This window comes from Sorex araneus, chromosome 7, assembly GCF_027595985.1.
Source record: "Sorex araneus isolate mSorAra2 chromosome 7, mSorAra2.pri, whole genome shotgun sequence".
Lineage (NCBI taxonomy): Eukaryota > Metazoa > Chordata > Mammalia > Eulipotyphla > Soricidae > Sorex > Sorex araneus.
The window spans coordinates 41,212,977-41,235,536 of record NC_073308.1 but is presented as its reverse complement, the minus strand read 5'-3'; positions in this window follow the sequence as shown (position 1 = coordinate 41,235,536).

The following is a 22,560-nucleotide window of genomic DNA, read 5'->3' as shown; positions in this document are numbered from 1 at the left end:
TGACAGGTAACCTTTTTCAGCCTAGTATTTCTAAAACTTTATATTCATATAATACACATTTTCAGATAGCATTAACACTCCTCCAATCAGAGTTCTGTGCACCCTTTTATTCAAGACTAGGTCTGATCAAATATTTTATAAACTGACATCATGACATGTTACAATGAGGCCTTATGGTGGCTGAGATATATTTTAGTTTGAGTTTTTTTCTTTTCTATGTCTAGTAAGAAACTAGGAACCATTTACTAGGAACCATTTATTTCTTTTTCATATATACCAGGGAGTTAGTTTTCCTAAACCTAGTTTCATCAGAAAAAGGCTCTTGGGGTAATTTTACTTTCCATGCACATTTAGGACTTGTGGAAATCAAAGTAATCCTAAGGGAAATTAAAGCCAGGAAAGCCCCTTTTATTTCAGACACACGAAGTCTCTTCAGTGATGGAGGGCAAACCCTGACTCTTGCGCTTCACTTAAACTCTGTCACTGCTGTGGGATTTTTCCCTCTCTTTTTACAAATTAAGGTCAACAAATACTTTTTCTTCCACAGAATTTATGTGACCTCAAGTGTTAACACATTATTTTCTTTAAGTGGATATCACTGAGGGTCAAGGGACGTTTAACAATGATTTATATCATGACCCGTGGAATTTTCGGCCAAGTCTTATGTTACTTTTTTTTTTTTTTGCTTTTTGGGTCACACCCGGCATTGCACAGGGGTTACTCCTGGCTTTACACTCAGGAATCACCCTTGGCGGTGCTCAGGAGACCATATGTGATGCTGGGAATCGAACCCGGGTCAGCCGCATGCAAGGCAAATGCCCTACCCGCTATGCTATCACTCCAGCCCCTTATGTTACTTTTATTTAGTATGTTGATATGTGTGTATGTTCATTACAGAATATGTGTCATAGACCCTCAAATATTTCCACTTCCCTTTTCCTCTCGCATCCAATCTATCAGTCAATTCTGAGAGCTGAACATTCAGAATCTGGTCCCTCTCACTATCTTCCTCATTTCAGCTCTTTGTTCATCACAGCAATGTCCGTCCTCCTTCTCAGCCTCCCAGTTGGCCCCCTAATCTCTCTGCAGTGTACATTCACTTTGCTGTAAACAAAATATTTCTTTCAAAACTGAAGTCAGACCACATCTGTTACTTGCACCACACACCTTACTTTTCACGTTTCTTCTCTCGGAGCAAAAGCCCAAGTCCTCACCGTGGACGACAATTCCTATAAGAACTATTCTTCTTAGCCTCCCGCTCTACTCCCTTACTGTGGTCACCTGCAACAGCCTCTGTGAAGCTCTTTCTTTGATCATGTTACGCCTATTCCATCTCAGGAGCTTCGCATCTACTTCTGCCTTAGTCTGAAATGTGTTTTCCCTTCTAAGTACACCTGACTCGATTTCTCATCACTTCAAGTATTTGCTCCAAAATTAATTAGCATTTAAGCGGCAGCCTTGGCCTGCCATGTCCCCAAACTTCCTTGAGTTTGTTTTTTTCTGAGCATTTATCACCTTCTCATACACCTTATAACTTATCTCTTCTCTGGTTGCCTTTTCTGTCTCTCTCCCTCTTCATTATAATATAATTTTTATGAGGTCAGGGACACTTGCTGGTTGTGCTCCTTCCTAAATTTTCAGAACTTAGTTTTTTAACTACCAGGTCTGGAATGAAACTTATCAAATGTACTCTCTGGTGATTCTGGACCCATTGAAATGTACCTCTATGGTTTGGCACAATAGTGATGGGGACTGGTCAGCAATTTCCACCATTTAAAAAAGTTTAACGTACCCTTCTCCACAATCTATACATCACAAGACTAAATAACAAATTCAACTGTCACACTTATTTTTCCTTCAGTTCAAATTATCGCAGCTCAGCGTGTTAACTCTGATTACATACGTCTGATCAGAATCTCTGGCTACTAGTTACAAATGTCTTTGATTTTTAGACTTGTGGAAATGAATTAATTATCATGTAATTAATGCATATTAGTTGACAGTTTTTGAAAACATAGACTTCATAGTTGGGGAAGAGGAAATAAATGAGTGTAAGCCTTTGATCTTCTTTGTGCAAGCAGAAGACTTTGAGGATCAGGAAGAGTAAGTGACTTTCTCAAGGTCACACAGCAGGGCCTTGGCAGAACCTAGATTTTTGAGTCCCAATCCTGTGTTGATATGATCAAAGACACAGTTTGCAGCAAAAGAGACATATTCATGTTGTACATAACATTTGCATAGCATATTGGAGTAAAGGCAGTCCCAGCTGAGATTCCCAGTGGGAAAATAACAATTACTTAATCAGGGTTCTATTTATACTTTTATGGTGAAGGTTGGGTTAAGATTCACTAGCTTGATTAAGGGTGCTGCCTACACAGGAAAGTGTTTACTGAGCTGGGCTCCCTGGAGTGAAATTCAGACAAAATTGTGACATCCAAAAAACATTTTCATGTTGCAAAAGTCATGAATATCTTCATCGAGAGCCAAATATTTTTCTTAAAACAAATAAATGGTTGAGAGATAAACTGTAAACAGTCTGCCAAAACACAGAATACTCCCTATCTGTTTAGTAGCATTTCATAGTTTTACTCTTTAAACCTAATAAGCATGAGCATATCTAGATATAGAAAATGGAAAGCTTCTGTGGACTTGAAGCAACTCTCACATACATTAGACTATACACATATATATTAAGTCCTCAGAATAGCCATGCAATTTTGGAAAAGCAAATATCGCTATATTTATTTTACACATTAATAAGCCAGAAGCACACATGGCCTCAAAGATTTGCCTAGGTCTTGCAGTGTGTTAATGAAGTAAAGCATAGAGGAGGGGGCAATTTTCTTTATTTTTTTATGCTCTGTATGTGCATATCACTGACACCTAGTGAATAAAGCTCTTCATTACCAGGGAGAGAGAGCAGAGAATAAGATCGCCCTTGCTCTGTCCTGTCTCCCCCGCTGATAGCTTCAGTGGTTTCATATTCAAGTCCAAAACAGGAAAGGCTTTCTGATTTTAAAGGGTGGAAAAGGACATAGAAGAGACCTCTCAGGTATAGTAGTAACATGCAGCTAAGTCAGAAGCAGAAGGCGGGCTAGTGGTTTCTTGACTCTGCTGAGAGATATGTATCTATAAAGTATCATGTTCATTGGCTTTGTTCTGCTAGGGTGGAGAAAGGGTGTCTAAGTCAGAAGGTCTTTTACCTTGAGCGGTCACTCTGAACTCTGAAACTCAGCTTCCTCACTGCATGCTTAAGATGATTATCAACAATATATACATGACCCAGAGAACCCAACTTAGTGTATACCAGTGTGAGCCTCAAAACTAGTGCTCATTTTCTTGTGGGTACATTATTTCATTTACCACATATATATTGTGTATTTTCCACATTTCAAACTCTAAGATAGGTATATAGGGAGAAAATCAAAAACTAGCTTTGTGCAGAACAGATACACATCAGACAAGATCCAAAGGTCCTGGCGAGGACACCATTGTTTCTGAAAAGACAAAAACTGTAAGAAAAATGCCCTAACATTATCAAAATACTACTAAAATTGTTGATATTCTCACAAGAGAATTTGAATAACAGGGGAAGGGAGTAATTTCACTACCCCCAAATTGCCTCTACCCCCAAATCACCTAATCTGACCCTTTAATTGAATAAGAATGGGCTTGTTTCTATATTCTTTCTTTGGCATCCTGTTCCTAATTCTTGGTGACACCAGGAAAGGACCCTTCCAGCCAAAGCTCCCTCCAGAGTCCCATCTTCCCTAGTCCCTGGGCCTCAGCTGAGTTCATTGCAGTTATGTTACTGCAGTTAGGCTTCAGGTGCCTCTACTTGGGCACATGCTATGTCTCACTATTTTCCACATTTCTTCTCCCTGCTCCAGGAACTGAAGTTTCTTTAACAGACAAGCAATTACCAGTGTGTTATCCACACTCGACTCTGTGTTGGTACAACACTGCTGATGTACAGTAGCAGGCAGCTTGATAATAGGACATATTTAAGCTGATTGCCACTGGAGATAAGTGATGTCTCTGAATGGATGCACTTTTGTTAAACTTCTGAAGGCAGAGGGAATGGGAAAGTTTAATTTATTTATTTTTTTTGCTTTTTTTTTTTTTTTTTTAAAAAAGCAGCCTTTTGGAGAATGGCTGCACCTCCTGAGATTCTCATTTCAGATTAGGCTATCAGGTGTACGGTGCAATTGGAGGCTTCCGTTTCACTCCACGCCTCTGTTTGATATTTAAGCTTTTCACGAGATCCTGACTAAATGGCTGATGCTGGCTTGCTGGGTGCCGTGTCCTTGAGACAGCTCTATTAAATCCTTTTCTCCCCCACCTTCTCCGTCCTCTCTTTTTCCTGCTCTCCTGTTCTCCTCGGTTTTAACCCTCCACCTCTTCCCTAATCCAGCCAGTATCATGACTGAGTCTTTCTTTCTCCCCGCTGCTATCATTCTCTCTCTCATTGTCCTCCCCAGCTTTCCCACTCTGTGTACCCATATTCCCGCCTACAACTTTATCTTCAGTAGAACTCTTGGTCTCTCTCCTTTCTTTCCCTTCCCTCTCCATCCCCCGTTTCTGCACCCCAGGGGAGAAAACTGCACCTAGAAAGAGTTGTGTGGGCTCCAAAATTGCAGGGTTTGTCTTCATAGGTAAGGGGACTTGAAAAAAGTTCCCAATTCTACCGCTTAGCTCTCTCCAAGCTAAATCTGAAGATGGGAAAAGGTATAGAAGAAAAAGCACGTGCTTACCTTGGATACCAGGGCTAACGTTTTGCAGAACAAAGAGGGAGCTTTGGAAGAAAGTGTCTGAAGCAGTGAGTGTGAGGAAAGCTACAAAGTAAAATGGTGATGTTGGAATCAACTGCCTTACTTTGGAGGTAATAAAGAGGGAAAAATTCATTAGTCGCAGATTAAGCTACTCTCTATCCAGCTTACACCATTTAGAAACAAAGATCCCAAGAAGAGAGCAAACTGCCTATCAGGAATCCAGGGCCTGGTGCAGTGGCAGGGCTAGCTAGGTGGTGCTTCTTTGCTCTGGAATCCCTAAGAGGTGAATGAAAAGGAGTATCTTTATAAACACATTACACCTCATGGGGAGTTGGAAGAAATTCAATTAGGTTTGAATGAGAAAGGTAACTTGAATATCAATTAATTGTCTAATTGAAGATAATGAAGACCTGAGGGCACCCTGCCAGGTTGAATCCCACACCCAAATCCAGAGATTTTCCCAGGGATTAAAGCCGCCATTTAATTACACATTTCTATTAGGTGAGGTGCTGATTGCATTTAGCATTCAGAAGTTAATTACATAGTTAATTACATAGCCAATAACCATCTTTGCCTAATAACCCTGCTGGATACAGCGTGGTGCTGCAGAGGGGTCCTGTTCCAGTAATCGGAGTCCTGGGAGCGAGGGTGGGGGAGTGGGGGTGTGGAAGGAGCACCTTGGCTTAGGGACTTATGAATACTAATAGGGAATTACTCTAATTGTCCCTTGTTCCTGATGAACAGTGAATTATTCTAGTACCATTTCCCATCGTATCCATTCATTATCTAAGGATGATTAAGAATGAAGGACTTCCAGAAGCTTCCCGTGGGGCACCAACAAGACTGCACTAAGTGGGGAAGCCAGGGACCTCGGGGCCACTTCCTTCCCTGGGTCTCCTTGATTCCTGCTGGGGCTGAGGTTTATGCTTGATTATAAATGAAGTTAGGTAGTCGGTTTCACCTTTTCTGTTTTATATCTGGGGAGAAAGTGGCTGTGTGGGAGGGATTTATCCAAGGACATATAAGATGGGGAACTGAGTCTAGCCTGAGTACAAACCTGGGCTCCAATATCTTTCTTCCCACCAGAGTCAGAGCCTGATACAGATTTTCCTTTCTGGGTTTTGATTCAAGGTGAATGTGATTTGAGTTTTTAGGGTAGAACAAAATGGAATCCAACAGAGCCATTTGTTGTCTGGTGGAGTAACTAGCCACAGTGAAATTATAGCAATCTCCAGTGGTTTGCTTCCCAAACCAATGTTAGGCTGGACCAAAGGAGAATGGGAAAGTAGTCACAGGGGCGGGGTGTGGGGAGGGGGCTCATCCCCTCTCGTCTACTTACCTGGACTCATTCACATAGACCTTAGAGAGCAAGGTGAAAATGAATTTCCCTAGTGAAGATGATGATGGTCTCTGTATATAAGAAAAATGTGAACTTGATCTGTGCAAGCCACCATCTGTGGAAATGGGAATTGTACGAAGAAGGGAATGGCCAGGCTGCAGACTGAGTCTTTCTCATTTGATGCCAGTGAGAAAGAAGAAAAACATCCCAGAGCCCTCCAGGGTAGCTTTCTTTGGGGAAAATGTCTCCAGACTGTAAGAAAATAAAACTTCTGATGTTTAAGCCAGGCAGTTAGAGCTTTGCAACCCAGCACAATGTTTTGGTTTGTTTTTAAGTCATAAAAATCAACTATGCTTTTTCAAATACCTCATTCCCCTTCATTGCCTTTCCCTCGCTTAATCACATGCCTCTTTTCGCACAGTAACCAGACATTCTCTTTGTTGGATCATCCAGATCACCTAGCTGATGATCAAAGTGTATCTTTCATTCAAAAATCTTTTGTAAAAGTTTATATCTATAACAGTTACCACCTTTCCTTTTTCTTACATTTTTCTATTTCATGCATGATTCTCCATTTGCCATTTTGTGGTACAATGCTTTGTTTGCTGTCTTCTACACTCTAGGAAAGGCATCAGCTTTGTATTTTTTGTATGAGCTAAAAATTCTGCATCATCATGGCACATAGAAGGCACCAGTTCAGGATGATGTAACAGAAATTTGTTAGGTTTAGTTCTAGAAACTGGGAAGTTCAAGATCAAAGTATAGGTAGATCTTGTGTTTTATTGGTCATTTGACTACCATCCTTTCTCTGTGTCCTATGGCTATAAAGGTACTAATCTCATTCATGAGGGTTCCTGTCTCATGACTTCATCACCTGTATTAAAAGTGTTTTCTATTTACTCTATATAATGGTGTTTGATGTTTGGACATCTTTAGGAAAAACCTACCTTTCTTGGGGGAGACTGTCCCATTTTAGGGCTCAAATATACTTTGAGACACAGCTTAGAGCTTGGCTTTGATCTATAAATGAACTAATACAAAGCAAATTTCTTCTATTGGGGTTATGTACCCCAGGAGGCAATATCCTTCTTTCTTAGTCATTGCAGGGGCAGATAGGAGGCAACTAGAATCACACTTTAGCCCACCAAAATTATTCCAACTAGTCAATCCCAAACTTCTATTTGATTTGCCTTTTCTATGGGAACTTTAGTAAAGACACAAATGTAAATCTTCCCCCTTGCACTTGTGTCTGCCTCTGACTCCAAGGGGCAGCTGTCTCTTGTTTCCAGGGACACCATAAGCAACTATTCAATTGCATTAACCTCTCTGTATGAAACCTTTCATGAGTCAAGATCTAAACAGAAAACACTTCCCAACAGCCTCACCTGCAATACCATCATACAACGGTACTAGGGTTCAAAGTATAAAACTGGGGGAGACACAGAGTTTGTAGTAGTATTCAAGACTCATTGTAAACCAACCTTTGTTGTTCTGCTGGAATTTGGAAAATTGGATAGTCAGTCACGTAGCATATTTGACTAGGCAGGATTTTTCTTATTGAGGTTTTCACTCTACTACCCTGGCCACCGAAGAAGTATAAGGCCACCAAACCTGCCTATTTGTATTCCAAGATTCTTCCTGACTACCCCAAGCCATGCCTCCCTCAAAGGATCCTAAGTCTCCCCGGGGAGAGGAAGGGAGTGGGGGTTTGGAGGGAGGTCATCCCTCCAGTGGTGTTCTGCGTCTCCTGGCAAGAACAGGATGGGGAAAAGGACCACATGAGCTTATGCTTCCAGGATGCCACCTTGTCCTTGGAAAGCATCTTCTCAAGTCACAGTGAATGATCTGAGCAGACTCCCACTGGGAGAACAGCCTTGTGTCAAGTAACAATGTGTGGGCCACAACCCAAGGGTTTTTTTTTTTTTTCAGATTACCCATAGATATTTTAGTGACTTGCTAGAACAAAAGGAACACAGCAACTATGAATTGAATTGTGGGAATCCACTGTCATTTGAAAAAATAAACCAATATATAGAGTTTTAGTTTCTACAGGAAAGGCAAAGAGAGCAACTCCCAACAAACTTTTCAAATAAGTATGCTCAAGAGATCTTCAATCATGTTATAGTTCTGGACACTTTCTCTACTCACACTTTTCCCATAACACAGAGAGTCCTGAATGCTCGTCAACTAAGTGCTAGAGTGTCAGGTACAAATGTAGGACTTCAAAGTCAGTGATGGGGTATAGTGTGGTACATCCCAAGTTATACTGGATCTATTACAGCAGCTGTAGATTCAAGTAATTTTTCCGTGCAGTTCTATGAATGTATGTGGATATACGTACCTGCAAAATGTGTACTTTTCCTGATGCTTAATCTTGAAATCTAATCAGATCCAAGGTTTATTGAAAAAGAACCAAGGTTTATTGAGTCAGCTAATTATCCATGTCCTGTAAGCTATTTCTGAAACTCAGTAGCTTAGGTTAGCAGTGGTGTTTGCTTCTGCAAACTTGTTTGACTTGAAGAGGGCTGATATAGGCTGAATACTGCTAGAAACTCTGTTCCACATATCTGTTCTTCTCTCGGATGCTATTCTAGCCACAGCATATACTTTAGGTGGTAGCAGAGATTAAAAAAAAAAGGAGGTGGAAACAATGAAATACTATGCATCTGCAAAGAGTGATGAAATCATGAAGTTTGCTGCAACCTGATACACAGGGGACTCTCACTTATTTGTGGCATATAGAGTAACTAGATGAATAAATATATTGTAATAAAAATGGGAGGTTTAGATAAGCCTTGACCCTAGAGTTTAAGGAGAAGAACAGAGAAGGAGAGAAATAAAGGAGTGAAGGAAGAAGAGAAAGGTAAGAAACTGACAAACAGGGATCAGGGCTTCAGTTATACTGGTGATGTGGGAGAATGGTGTAGCTACATATATAAACACAGACTGAAAAACCACTAAAAACATGAGATCTAAACTGTAATCCTGGAACTTTGTAATTTGACTGTAAAGGTGACAAGGGGGTGGGGGTCAGCAGATAAGGGGATATAGGGGGATAGCATGGGGTTGAACTATGGGAACACTGAAGGAAGAAACCTGGTATTGAAATATTATATACCTAAACTCAACTGCCAACATCTTTGTAAATTACAGTTCTTTTTTTCTTTCTTTTTGGGTCACACCTGGCAATACACAGGGATTAATTCTGGCTCATACACTCAGGAATTACTCCTGGCAGTGCTCAGGGATGGGATGCTGGGAATTGAACCCTGGTCAGCCACATGCAAGGCAAACGCCCTACCCGCTGCTATATTGTTCCAGCCCCTAAATTAAAGTTCTTTAATGAAATAAAAATGCTTATATTTTTAATATTTTTTGTGGGAGTTCACACCCAGGGATGCTCAGGAGTTACTCCTGGCTCTGCACTCAGGAATTACTCCTGATCTTGCTCAGGGGACAATATGGGATGCTGGGGGCTCGAACCTGAGTTGACTACATACAAGGCAAATTCCCTACCTGCAGTACTATCACTCTGGCCCCATAAAATTATTTTAAAAAGCAAAATCCAAACGAAACCCATTTACTGTAAAAATGACATAAATATGCAATAAGTGTTTATGTCACTCTAATAATTTTTAAACCATAAAAAAGGCAAGTAAAAATATGCCAGACCCCAAGATGAGGCCATGTCCAAGTTGTGGACTCAGGGAATAGTGGAGAATTGGGGACAGCATTTTAAAACACTACATATGTAATATTTTATATTTTGCTCACATGCAAACCAAAGTAGATAAAACTGCTCAGTTAGGGGTGAAGAGATAGTACTGCCAGTGGGTGCTTGCCTCCCTGTAGCCTAAGAGACTTGGGTTGACACAGAGATCCAACAAGCATGTGCACAATTTGCAGGCCGCAGATTGAAAAGGCAGGCTTAGTACCTTCTCACTTCCCAGCCAGGGCTCTATAATCCAGAGAGGGATAGCTATGTGCCTGAGAACACACAGCTAGTTGGATGCCAGGTAGAAGGATGACCTGTTTTTTTTTTTTAATATCACTAGCCTTCTTCATCTGAATTAGAAGAGCTTTCCAGATGTTTCTTCTTGAATAAAGTATCTGTGTAGTTTGGCTCTTGACACTGTCACTGCTTTTCTATGTCACTTCAGATAAATAGTTTCTCTGTGGTTCACCTTTTAAATGAGCAAATGGAGATTCTCAAATTGCCAGATTATAGAAGATAAGTTTGTAGCACAGCAACTGATCTACTGAAAGAATTAATGAATTTTAATCATATTCTAAGAACCACTGTGAGTGTTTTCTATAAATGTGTATATCTAATTCTCATAAACAATTGCTTATGGTGGGAATAGCTGTTGTCATCATTAGACAGATAAGAAACCTGAGGCAGGAAGTAGCTGAGATGCTTTCCTAAGTGACAGTGCTGATGTTTAGAAAGACCAATTAAAACCCGTATCTTAGCAGTTGGAGGAAGCACCTCTTTTCAGGTGTATTCTCTTGCACTCTGTTCATACGTTCCCTAGGAAGAAGCAAATCCAAGATTGAAGGTCCAAAATATTTCTTTGTGTTGCTTCTTGATAATTTACTTCCTGTCTCTTCATGTTAAAATAAAAAGACCTCCATCTTTGCTTTTAATCCTGATAGATAAAATGAAAAAATTCACAAAATTTGGGAAACAAAAAACTTCCTTAAGTCACCAAGTTTGACAATGGATTTGGTCACAATTCCAACAGTTTCACAGACTTTACCTCCAAACTACCCTTTATCTGCTAGTAATTTTCACCCTTGAATTAAAAATCAAACTAAATTACATGGCAGCTTGGAAATTAACCCAACATCTGGGAATGAGCCCAGTTAAGTGTGGGGCCACTGAAAAGTCAGTGCATAGAGTTCAAAGACCAGCACAGTCAAGTGGGCAATCTGAAAATACAATTTCAAAATCTCCACAGATGATGACATCTTGACATCTTTGTTCTAGATCTGGGTTGGCAATAACAATGACTCACATAGTTACTCTAACACTTGTTCTCAGGGCAAATTTTATAAGCTGGTCATAATGCAATACCCTGCTGAATGTATAGATCGCTTCAGGATATTACCTCACTTCTCCCCTTAAAGAACTGTACTTGGGGCTATCAGAAGTGAATTTCACAAGGGCATACCTAGTCCATGGGTTGAAACTAGTTTAGGTAGTTATAACAAACAAGAAATAAGGCTAGTACATGGGTTTAACATGATAGGAAGAAAATGTTAAGAATGAGACAATTGAAGCAGATAAGTATTAGACTCACCTTAACCCTTACAGATTTGCTCATATAATAATTATCTCCAACACCTCCCAGAGGCTTACACTAACTTTAATTAATATTAATTCATCTTAATATTAATTTATCCATATTTTATGAAGGGCCTACCCCATTACAGGGGATACCTACCAATCCCACTATAATCTGTCAGGACAGGCAAGTAAAAGGAGGTAAAACATGAACTGATAACAGTAGCACAGAGATGACTATGTACATGGTAGAGCCCTAAATTATTCCTAATCTAGTCATAGACCAAATGCCTGGTGAAAAAGGTTTGGAAGACCAAGCCTTCAATAATTAAAACAACCCCTTGGTGGAGGGGAAAAATTGGTAGTTGAATTTAGGTCTGTTATGAGTAAACTCTCCCCATACAGAGGAAAATTTAGTTTTTTTTTTTTTAAATAAGTCTTTGGAAGCTTTTTAATTTAGTGGTTAAGATCATAGTCTCAATTTGATCCTGGTTTTACCACTGAGTAGCTGATAACATTGGCAAATTATTGGCTTTTATTAAAACTTAATTTTCTCAATTATAAAATAAGAAATTATAAAACAGTTGTATTTTAGAATGGCTGTGAACATTAATAGAGATTATTATGAAAATTAATGATGTTGCATAATAACACACAGCATAAGGATTTAATTAGTTCTATCTTTGAAAAATATACAAAAAGTTACTTTACACTTTTAAGAATAAATTGGACATTTACTAATGTACTATATGCCAAGTATTATTTTGCAGTATTTTACATGCATTAACACATTTAATCCCCACGATAATTATGGATATCTATCGCATCAATAACCCCTGCCAAAGGTCTGCTTATGTTCTTTCAATTTGCACTATGACTCCCCACCTTAAACTTATTAAATCTATTTTTCAACTCTTGAATTTGACCTGAATCTATATTCCTTTGACCAGAATAATGTGATAGAAATTAGATTGTGTTCATTGTGAACCTTTTATAAATCTCTCTTATAACCCTGCCCTTGCCATGTAAACAAGACAGACTATCTAGAAGAAAGCTCAAGCCTGAGTGTTAGAGATGAGACTACAGACCAGCCTAGAGTTAGCTAAACAAATGTGTATGAGAGACTCATCCAAGATGTGTAGAGCTAATTATCAAAACATGAGTGAGATGAGATCCTTCCAGACCCCGGACACGTGAGCAATATAAAAACATACATTTCTAACTATTGAAATGTGAGATAGTTGGATAGATAGAAATCACTGTCTAGGGGCTGGAGCGATAGCACAGCAGGTAGGGCGTTTGCCTTGTATGTGGCCAACCTGAGTTCGATTCCCAGCATCCCATATGGTCATCCCATATGAGCATCCTATATGCTCATCCCATAGGAGCACTGCCAGGAGGAATTCCTGAGTGCATGAGCCAGGAGTAACCCCTGTGCATTGCTAGGTGTGACCCAAAAAGCAAAAAAAAAAAAAAAAAAGAAAAGAAATCACTGTGTAATGACATAATTTCGTAAAGTTGAGAACAAAATGAGTGCCAGGAAGGTTAAGCCAGTTGCCCAAACCACACAACTAGCAATAACAACGTAGGCCCTGTGCTTAAAGTACACGTGTAGGTCCCTTAATTTCAGCATCTGTTTTCTCATCTACTGTTCTGTAGAAATCTTTAGGATGTTACATCTGCTGTAGAAAATTGTGAAAGTATTTCTTCATCTTTCAGACTGAGACGACAGCCACATTTGGAAGCTTATCCAGACAGGGATTGGGGAAACAGATTAGTACTTCTGAAGCCAGCTTTACCTTCATGAGACCAGCAAGAACCAGCCTATCTGGAGAATAAACACTTATAATTCCCATTCAGGAGTATTCATAAGTATTGTTCATAGAGGGCTAAACATTTTATTAAACAGGAAAATCTAGTTCTCTCAATAACAAGAAATATTTAAAGGGTTGAAACAAAACATTTTTGTTTTCCTTTTAGTATCACATTGTGCACAGCAGAGCCTGGCAAGCTCCCCGTGGCGTATTCGATATGCCAAAACCAGTAACAATGATGGGGCTCATTCCCCTGACCCTGAAAAAGCCTCCAATGTGGCACCATTGGGAAGGATGAGTAAAGAGAGGCTGCTAAAATCTCAGGACTAGGATGAATAGAGACGTTATTGGCGCCCATCCGAGCAAATCGATGAACAACGGGAGGACAGTGATACACTGATACAGTGATCTCATAGTGATTCAGAACAGTGTTGGCCATTTCTTAATTGTCACCAAGAAATCAAAAAGAAAAGATAAATGTGAGGTTCAGGCCTAGGAATGCCTTACATCAATATACACATGTGATATTGGTAAGAAAAAAGACAAACCAAGAAGCTTTGAGAAATGTCTTGTGGGTGCACCTAGGAAAAGTAAATGAATGATGCCTTGTATCTACTTAAGTGATGAGGATATACACACATAAACTGTGTAGAGACCTGCAGTGAGGGGCTCTCTGCATGCCCAATCCCTCTGGCCATTGGTAATACTGTTCCATATAGCACTCAATGCTCAGCCTATCCTGGGACTCCTCTGAAGCTATACTCCACAGGTTTACCTTCTGCTGAGTTCCCAAAGTACAATGAGTATCCTAGTATACCTTCCATTTTTATAAATTTTTTAGGCACCATGGTTTACAAAACTGTCACTGTATCACTGTCACTGTCATCCCGTTGTTCATTGATTTGTTCGAGCAAGTGCCAGTAACATCTCCATTCGTCCCAGCCCTGAGATTTTAGCAGCCTCTCCTTACTTGTCCTTTCCAATGGTGCCGTATTGGAGGTTCTTTCAGTGTCAGGGGAATGGGACTCATTATTGTTTCTGGTTTTGACATATTGAATATGCCATGGGGAGCTTGCCAGGCTCAGCTGTGTGGGCAGGATACTCTCGGTAGCTTGCTAGGCTCTCTGAGAGGGACGGAGACTGTATATAAGAAAATGCAAACAAGTATGTTAAAACCAAACACATGTGTGCTACTTTAGGCACATCAGTGGCCTAGACTATAAGAGGTCTTGGAGGGAGACTCAACCCATCCCCTCCGAGGGCCCTGGTGAAGACAGCTTGGTGTGGGGGCATGAGATTCTGTGTTGTCTCTCTCTTCCGGGAGCTTTGTTTTGTAGTCTCTGGATCTTAGCCATTAATGGGATTACATGGCACCAGGGACAGTTTGTGGGTGTGACTGCCAAGCTACTGGAAAGTGAGGGATCTGGGTGGAGGAGGCCCAGTCCCAATTCAAGTAGGCTAGGAGATCTCAGACCCGAGTCCCACATATGTGGGTTCTTCTGCTGGTTCCTTCATGCATGAGGCTCATCCGAGTGTGTAGAGAGTGGCCTTAAGCATGACTGTGGCTGGGTTCTGGAGGGTTTTGGCTATAGGGTCTCTGCTCGGGGTGGGGAGGGAAACTCAATCTGCCCCCCTTCGAAGGGCCCTGGGGAAGACAGCCTGGTGCAGGGACAGGAGATTCTGCATCCTGTAATTTTGTAATAGTTACAAAACTATTACTGGTAAATTTTCATACATAAAACATTTCAGCACCACACTCTCCACCAGAGTATCCACTTCCGTTCTCAACTGAACCACTGTCCCCTCTACTCCCATCACCTCACCATTACTCACCATCACCTCCCATTACCTTAGTAGTAAGCTTCCTACTAAAGACTCCAGCTGTCTTGAGCACAGTGCCACTTCTATGAATATTCATGTGAGGAAATGAAACTGGTCAACAATGGCTTACCCAATCATTTTTGAAGAGAAATAAACAGAATACAGCATCATATTAAAATAAATGTCCATATTGTTTCAAAAAGGATGAACCAGTAGATATTTCCATCCTCAGTAGAAATAGAAAATTCAAATACAAAATAAAATTGAATGCAATATATTTCAAATGACAGAGTTAAAAACTTCCCTGTGCTATTCCTTTAATTTTTTAAGAGCAAGTAGTATGAAGTAAATTTATTATATGCCTGCCAAGGAAGCAGGCTGTGGGATGGGAGGGAACCTAGGGACATTGGTGGAAGGAAAGGGATATTGGTGATGGGATTGATAACGGACATTATTACTGAAACAACTTTATTATAAATGACTTTTAAAAAAAATTGTGCCATACTCACTGTGCTTAGGATCTGGATCTGCTCAAGGATCACTTTTGGTGGGCTCAGGGAACCATACAGAGTACTGGAGATTGAATCTGGTTGTGTAACATGAACCACAAGTGCTCTACATACTGTGCAAGTCATCTCCATATTATGTACAACTTTGCAAATCATGGTGTCTTAATAAAATTGTTTTTAATGCCATATGTATTTCCACAGGAACATCATACAGAATCAGTATGATGCTTTGGGGAAAACTTTTATTTTGACAATGTTAATTCTTCCAATCCATGAACAGGGAATATAGCTACACTTCCTCATGTCTTCATTTATTATTTTAGTAGTAGTTATCATTTTGTTTGCAAGTCTTTCACTTTTTTTGTTAAGTTGATTCTCAGGTCCTTGATTTTTGTTTTTTAAATTTGATTTTTATAAACTTGTTCATGATGATTTATTACTTTCAATATTCTAACACCAATCCCACCACCATTACATTTTCCCACCACCATTATTTCCAATTTTCTGAAACTACCCAAGCCTGCCCAAAAATCCTAAATAATTTATTTGATATTGCTTATTATGAATAATTTGCTCAAAATGATCAAAAAAGATCTCATTAAGGGAAAGTGTATGAAAATTATTGTATCTCAATCTAGATCCATTAAGCCCTTGAATAAGAGATCACTAGTATGTTGTTACAGGTTAAACCTTGTGTGTTAATATTTTCTTAATTGCCTTCTGCTTTACATTCCATCAAATGTGGTGTGCTACTCCTGGTATATCAGTGGTGTAGAGTTTGAGATGTTGCACAGCTGCAAGTGTGGCTGCATGCTCCAGGAACCCTCAAAGTTTGAATGGGTCATACAGCTGGAATGAAATTTTTAACTAAATGGTGACTTTAATAGTCTGGAAGCATCCCTGCAGCTTGTCCATCTCTTTTGAGATTTATTTATGAGTCTTCAGATTATGGCCAGTTAATGAATTTATATGGCACCATTGGCAGTTCATGGGAGATGCCAGACTCCCAGAAGAACAAGGAGATGGGAGGAGGTGGCCCATCCCCAACTCTGTGAGAATCTGAAGATTTCCATCACAAAACCCACATACCTAAGTTTGTCAACAAATTCATTCCTGGATGAGGCTCATCCGGAGCCTATGATGTCTGGCCTTGGGCATGGCAGCAATTGAGTTATGGAGGGTGTCAGCTCCCTGGTCTCTGTTCGGGTGGGTGGTGGTCTTACCTGCCCCACTCCAGGGTATCCCAGATAGGAGACTCAGCCTGTGCAGGGTCTGGAGACATCTCTGCTGGTACTTGGTTTTCTTAAACACAATGGTGACTTTTAAAAATCTCTCTTTTATTTCATAATTGCAAATAGAAAAGTTTTGGATTTCTGCACATTTACTTTCTAGCCTGCCACTTTACTATTCGAGTCTGTTGTTTCTAGGATCATTGTTGTAGAGTTGTTAGAGTTTTCTAAGTGAGAACCCCAATTCTCTTAATCATGTACATGTCACCCACTCTCATCCTATAGCTTTGTGTGTTTCTTTTAGAAATGCAAAACTGACTTGATGAAGCCATGGAGCAAACCTTTCCAACTTAAAATGCCTAAAACACAGAAACTCGCAACACATTCCAAGGGCTCCTTTTTCCCCTAAGTGCCAGCAAGTAATAATGTCCCACATGAGAGACAGTCACCTAGACCCCACTCCTCATCCTGTGGATGAGGATGATGAGCTTAGCTGACAATTAATTCATGCTTCTCAGACAGCTAGTGATCTTGGCAGAAGCAATGAGGGGGTATAATCTAGATTTGAAGGGAGGACCGGCTATCGTGGGAATGGGTATCTGAAGCATTGAACATCTGCCTCACTGCTATGGACTCTAAGGGTCACAATGTGTAACGTGGGAGGACTGTAGAACGTGAACCGAATTCTGTGGGGGTTTGGCAAGTGCTTCAGTCATTACACTTGCAGGAGAACTGCTGGCCCTTCTACTTCCTGTTTACTGACACCTGTGAACATTTCTTTCTTGTCATAGTGTGGTCTGATTGCTGCTTCCTAAGGGTAAGTGTGGAGAGAAAAGGGAAGTGGCAAAGAGGATGAAAGTGGGGGAGGGTGAGCAGAGCAGAGGCAGAGAAGGGGCTGGGACACCTTAGGATCCTCTCCATCAAGAAAATGAGGCATTCAGCAGCGAACAATGGAGAATAACTAGGAGGAGGAGGAGGTGACAGACCTGTTTCCCAGGAGACAGCCTCTCCATCCCAACCATAAACTCAGTCCATCATCCACGCTCTCTGTAAGGCACTTGACCTTCTGCCTCCAAGGCTAGCGGGAGGCCATGAGGAGTCTGGGAGAACCATCTCTTTTTCTTGTCCAGGGTCTCCTTCCCCTCTCAGTGTGCCAAGGTGAAAGACAGTGTGAAGACTCCCTCAACCACTGCAAAAGGAGAGGAGGTTTAGGACATGATTCAGATCCAATCTTCTTAGGAAAAATTAGGCTAAGATATACACTGGGGTAATCCTAAAATGAAAATAAAAGAAGGAAAAAAAGAGTGGACCAGAGGATGCCACAGACTAATTAGTCTAGTAGGAATGATCATGCCAATACAGAGGGTGAAAAGTACTTGAGAGTGTTTTCATATATTGGCTAATATGTTTAGTAAGTTATTTTTTAAAATTAATTTTACTGTCAGGCCCATTTCATGAATGAGGTAATGGACTTGTTCAAGTCCATTGACTCCATTCTTGACATGTGTAGAGGAAGATATTTGTGCTGATTTGGGTGCTGGGAATGCGTTTGGGCTGGTGTTCAAGGTAACAGATGGCATGGGCTGGAGTGATAGCACAGCGGGTAGGGTGTTTGCCTTGCACGCGGCCGACCCGGCTTTGATTCCCAGCATCCCATATAGTCCCCTGAGCATGGCCAGGGGTAATTCCTGAGTGCAGAGCCAGAAGTGACCCCTGAGCATTGCTGGGTGTGACCCCCCCAAATATAAGCAAAAAAAAAAGTAACAGATGGCAACAGTATAGACATTTCCCCAACCAATCAAAGTGCCCAGACACCTCACTCCAATGTGATTCTGGTGCTGCAGAGGTATGCGTGTGTTATCACTGGATTCCTCTGCCCTACTGTTACAATTGCTGTTGTGTGCTTGTGTTAGAGAGCATGGTATGGAATTGAATATATATATATATATATATATGTATATATATATTTAAAGTGTATGTGAATACAGTATGCATGAGGATTATGTGTGGTAAGTGTGTCTGGCATATGTGAAAAGGCATGTGAGGATAACTGTGTGTGAATATAAATGTGCTTTGTTAGACTAAGTTGTGTACTTGAGTGTTGTGTGTTTTATGTGGTGTAGCTGTTATATGGATGTATGTAGCCAAAAAGAGCTACAAATGTGTGTAGTGTGTGATAGTATCTTGTGACAGTATGGTATGTGTTCTTTGTGTGGTGAAATGTGTGACATGTGTGTTTGTTTTTGAGACTAGGTTGTATGGGAGTGTAGTGTGTGTAACATTGAGATGACAGTGGGAGCTTGCTCAAGGCTGTCATCAAGATGACTGATAGTTTAGCAGTGCAAAATAGAAAGAAGGAAATAATTGCTGACTTGTCTATGGACTGATTCAGATTGCAGAAATGTCAATTCATACCTAAGAGGCTGAAGAAATAAGGTAGAATCTGTAAGGACTTAATTATAAGTGCTCTACTCATTGCAGCATGAAAGATCTAACAGTTTTCTCAGGAGCCAAATTTTTCCATTGAATGGTGGATAAAGACAGAGAGTGGGGATTGACAGTGGCTTTTTGCGTATATGTTTGCTAGGACCAAAAATTCATGCAACCCTCTCAGGTGTATAGAAGCTGGAGAGCTCCTCATGAATGTCAAGACCTTTGTCATCTTCTGATTAGCCTTCAGTTCCTATAATTACTGGAGCAGAGTCAGTTCCATTTCAGAAATGCTATAAACAAGGAAACAGTGAATGACTTGGAAAACATGAGCTCAAAAACTATAATGTTTGCACCCTGTGATCAGATACAACCTTTTACAAATAAATGGATTTTGTATACCTATTGGGCTGGAGCAGGTAGCACAGTAGGTAGGGCATCTGCCTTGCATGTGGCCGATCGGGATTGGATTCCTCTGCCCTGCTCAGAGAGCCCGGCAAGCTATTGGGAGTATCTTGCCCACACGGCAGAGCTGGCAAGCTCCCCATGGCGTATTCAATATGCCAAAAACAATAACAACAAGTCTCACAATGGAGACGTTACTGGTGCCTGCTCAAGCAAATCGATGAGCAACAGGATGACAGTGATACAGTGATACTTATTTATTATAATATTGCAACTTTTTAATCAAATCATTTTAACTATAGATTGGTATCAACAGTTCTTATTTTTGTGGTGCATTAACATTTAAAATAATAAATGTTATAATGTTCTCAACCTTTTTTGAGCATCAACCTGTGACCATGGACCTTGCAATTGGCTCAATGTCCTTATGTGTACTAGTTTATGCACACAAGAGCTATTAGGAGGTGCTGGGTTAACAGCTTATTACATACTGATGGGCTGAAACTTCAAATAACACAGAAATTTACTTTTTTCTTTCATTTATTGATTATTTAGCTAGTTAGTTTCTTTATCACTCTACTTGTCTCTTGAAGATTGTCTGACAGTTATGTCCCACATCATATTCATTCCAAGACTCATCTATTTCACTATGTAAAATATGACTGGTCGCTTTGACAGGTCTGGAGTTTCTATGATCACATATTGGTTCTTATGGTGAAAAAGGAAATAATTGAGGACTAACAAGATAGAACAGGAGTTAAGACAATTGTCCTGTGTGTAGCTGACTCCTCTTTCATTCTGAGCACAGGCAAAAAGTAAGTCTTGCTTACTTGCTGCTCATTTCAACTCAGAAGCCAGAGAAATATCTTATATTTTGCAGGGGAAAGACCCCAAACTTTTAGGGGTAGATAAAGTGTTCAGAGAATTTTTTAGAGGGTAACAAGAAAGAAAAGGATACATTCGGATGCATCTGCAGAGGCGCATATTTTGATCACTGCAGATTCCACCATTTCAAAGGACACCTGGGCCGGGCCTGTATTCTTGGCCCTTTGGTGCTATCAGGTTGGTTTCTAAATGGAACAGGCAACATGAGTGTGTGAATGAACAGTCAGACCATGACTGGCATCTACAGAAGAGTCTTCTATAGCAATGATGAGCCCATCATGACCCCAGTCTCTTGCAGCCCTGGATATTTTTCTCCAACAGGACCTATTCATTGCTTCATTATCTGTTTATAACATCGTCAAATATGCCACAGGGAGCAGTTTGCTTCATTTGAGTCACTGGCTCCATTTTTTATGGGTATGAACCATGTGAAGGGCCCAGATTGGATTCTAATTCTGGCGGCCCGCGGCAGTTTCAAGTGAGCCATGCTAAGGTTAGGGAAAGTCACCTCCGTTGTCCGTTCACAACCTCTGGCATGATGATAAACAGATATTCAGCATAACAGCTTTGTAATTTGGTCTTATCTTTCTCAAGTAGTGAAGTATTTTTCATACATATGCATATATATGTGTGTGTATATAAACCCTCCAGGATCATACCTCCAGTTGTATATCAAAACTCAAGCCCTGCGTCCCCGCCAAAAACAATAATTTCATCAATTGACCAAGGTTACAGATTCGTATTTATTACCTAATTCAGATTAACTAAATGTATTTTCTTTCCTAAGAGGATAAAGAAACAAGGTGAAACCTATAGGGACTTAGTTATACTTGTTCTCATCACCATATCACGAAAAACCTTGTTTAAAAGTTTTTGGTGGATTTTCATTATTCTTAGAATAAATAATCCTTTATGGGACCCACCAGAGCCCACCAGAGTTGGGTCTACTTGCATCTCTGAGTCTTGCCCCAACTATACTTCATTTTGATGTACAAGTTTCTCTTGATTCTTCCTATGAGCAAATGTTGCCCTCAGTGTCTTTGTTCTTTCCTTTCTCTTCAGGTAGATCAACTTCATGACCTGTCCATCACTCCATCAGGCTCTTTCCAACTTAGGGAAGTGGTGGATTTGGGGGCCACACACATTGGTGCTCAAGAATTATTTTTGGTTTTATGCTCAGGGGTCACTTTGGCTGATGCTGGGGAACCATATGTGGTACTGGAGAGAAAGCTAGGGCTGTGATTAAGCTGTGCCTTACATCCTGTACTGTCTCTCCAGTCCTCTCCACCCTTCTTGATATCATTTCAGCCCAAATATCTGGGGTTTCCAAGAAGCCTCAGACTTTATCAGGCTTCCTCTTAGACATTTGTACTCTTCCTCCATTCCTTTATATCAGAGTTCATATTTTTAAAATTTAGATATGATCATGATTCCCTCCTTTTCCATTTAGCAATGGTGCAAAACCTACACAAGGACAAAAATTAATTCATGTATTTTTGCTTACTTTTGTGCAATAAGAAGATCATTTGTTTTCTAATACTATTTCTCAAACATGTACACATGCATTTAAATACCATGGATTAAGGATACTGCAACTTTTATTTAATAAATAAATGTTTCAAAATGAAATACAAATGTCCCAGTGCTCTTAGCATCACAAATCAGCTAGCTAGATAGATTTTGTAATGGCTTAATGTGTATTAAATTATCAGCATTCTCTCAACTCTGTGGAATAGGGATTATAAGGGAAATATGGCTGGAAGGCAGGTCTAATTATGGGGCAACTGAAAGCACTAGTAACTTTAGAGAGGGATGGAAAGAAAGAATTATTAAAGAGAGGATGCGTACAGAAAGAACACATAGGAATAGTATGGGCTAACAGCATCACTTGCCATGAGCTTCTAGAAGACAAGAAAATTTTTTTACTCACCTTATCATTCTGCCAAATTTACCAACAAAAGCTGAATGAGAGAACTCATGGCTGCTTCTCCCGGAAGGGAGCATACAATGAGGCCCTGATAATCATGCCACCAGACTCCAAGCCAGGCTGTTTTCACTCAGGGCACCCC